We start from the raw sequence: 2,500 nt of genomic DNA on the forward strand, positions 1-2,500 counted from the left end.
TTTGGCCCGTTTTTGGGCCGTTTTGGCCAGTTTTTGGCCTGTTTTTGCGTTGCGCGGTGACCGTCTTGAGCGGAGCAAAATGTCAGCCATCTCAGCACCCTGGAACCCCCCGGGTGGCACAGGGCTGGATGGGGCTTTCGTATAGCAGGGACGGTGCTGCCTCTCGCTTCGCTCGCTGTCCGCCGCTCGCCGCTCCCTCGCGCAGCCAAAAATGGCCAGTTTTGTCCCGTTTTTGGGCCGTTTTGGCCAGTTTTTGGCCTGTTCTTGCGTCGCGCGGTGACCGTCGTGAGCGGAGCAAAATGTCAGCCATCTCAGCACCCTGGAACCCCCCGGGTGGCACAGGGCTGGATGGGGCTTTCGTATAGCAGGGACGGTGCTGCCTCTCGCTTCGCTCGCTGTCCGCCGCTCGCCGCTCGCTCGCGCAGCCAAAAATGGCCAGTTTTGGCCCGTTTTTGGGCCGTTTTGGCCAGTTTTTGGCCTGTTCTTGCGTCGCGCGGTGACCGTCGTGAGCGGAGCAAAATGTCAGCCATCTCAGCACCCTGGAACCCCCCGGGTGGCACAGGGCTGGATGGGGCTTTCGTATAGCAGGGACGGTGCTGCCTCTCGCTTCGCTCGCTGTTCGCCGCTCGCCGCTCGCTCGCGCAGCCAAAAATGGCCAGTTTTGGCCCGTTTTGGCCAGTTTTTGGCCTGTTTTTGCGTTGCGCGGTGACCATCTTGAGCGGAGCAAAATGTCAGCCATCTCAGCACCCTGGAACCCCCCGGGTGGCACAGGGCTGGATGGGGCTTTCGTATAGCAGGGACGGTGATGCCTCTCGCTTCGCTCGCTGTCCGCCGCTCGCTGCTCGCTCGCGCAGCCAAAAATGGCCAGTTTTGGCCCGTTTTTGGGCCGTTTTGGCCTGTTTTTGGGCTGTTCTTGCGTCGCGCGGTGACCGTCGTGAGCGGAGCAAAATGTCAGCCATCTCAGCACCCTGGAACCCCCCGGGTGGCACAGGGCTGGATGGGGCTTTCGTATAGCAGGGACGGTGCTGCCTCTCGCTTCGCTCGCTGTCCGCCGCTCGCCGCTCGCTCGCGCAGCCAAAAATGGCCAGTTTTGTCCCGTTTTTGGGCCGTTTTGGCCTGTTTTTGGGCTGTTCTTGCGTCGCGCGGTGACCGTCGTGAGCGGAGCAAAATGTCAGCCATCTCAGCACCCTGGAACCCCCCGGGTGGCACAGGGCTGGATGGGGCTTTCGTATAGCAGGGACGGTGCTGCCTCTCGCTTCGCTCGCTGTCCGCCGCTCGCCGCTCGCTCGCGCAGCCAAAAATGGCCAGTTTTGGCCCGTTTTTGGGCCGTTTTGGCCAGTTTTTGGCCTGTTCTTGCGTCGCGCGGTGACCGTCGTGAGCGGAGCAAAATGTCAGCCATCTCAGCACCCTGGAACCCCCCGGGTGGCACAGGGCTGGATGGGGCTTTCGTATAGCAGGGACGGTGCTGCCTCTCGCTTCGCTCGCTGTTCGCCGCTCGCCGCTCGCTCGCGCAGCCAAAAATGGCCAGTTTTGGCCCGTTTTGGCCAGTTTTTGGCCTGTTTTTGCGTTGCGCGGTGACCATCTTGAGCGGAGCAAAATGTCAGCCATCTCAGCACCCTGGAACCCCCCGGGTGGCACAGGGCTGGATGGGGCTTTCGTATAGCAGGGACGGTGATGCCTCTCGCTTCGCTCGCTGTCCGCCGCTCGCTGCTCGCTCACGCAGCCAAAAATGGCCAGTTTTGGCCCGTTTTTGGGCCGTTTTGGCCTGTTTTTGGCCTGTTCTTGCGTCGCGCGGTGACCGTCGTGAGCGGAGCAAAATGTCAGCCATCTCAGCACCCTGGAACCCCCCGGGTGGCACAGGGCTGGATGGGGCTTTCGTATAGCAGGGACGGTGCTGCCTCTCGCTTAGCTCGCTGTCCGCCGCTCGCCGCTCGCTCGCGCAGCCAAAAATGGCCAGTTTTGTCCCGTTTTTGGGCCGTTTTGGCCTGTTTTTGGGCTGTTCTTGCGTCGCGCGGTGACCGTCGTGAGCGGAGCAAAATGTCAGCCATCTCAGCACCCTGGAACCCCCCGGGTGGCACAGGGCTGGATGGGGCTTTCGTATAGCAGGGATGGTGCTGCCTCTCGCTTCGCTCGTTGTCCGCCGCTCGCCGCTCGCTCGCGCAGCCAAAAATGGCCAGTTTTGGCCCGTTTTTGGGCCGTTTTGGCCAGTTTTTGGCCTGTTCTTGCGTCGCGCGGTGACCGTCGTGAGCGGAGCAAAATGTCAGCCATCTCAGCACCCTGGAACCCCCCGGGTGGCACAGGGCTGGATGGGGCTTTCGTATAGCAGGGACGGTGCTGCCTCTCGCTTCGCTCGCTGTCCGCCGCTCGCCGCTCGCTCGCGCAGCCAAAAATGGCCAGTTTTGGCCCGTTTTGGCCAGTTTTTGGCCTGTTTTTGCGTTGCGCGGTGACCATCTTGAGCGGAGCAAAATGTCAGCCATCTCAGCACCCTGGAACCCCCCGG

Source organism: Musa acuminata, unplaced genomic scaffold (genome assembly GCF_036884655.1).
Source record: "Musa acuminata AAA Group cultivar baxijiao unplaced genomic scaffold, Cavendish_Baxijiao_AAA HiC_scaffold_372, whole genome shotgun sequence".
Lineage (NCBI taxonomy): Eukaryota > Viridiplantae > Streptophyta > Magnoliopsida > Zingiberales > Musaceae > Musa > Musa acuminata.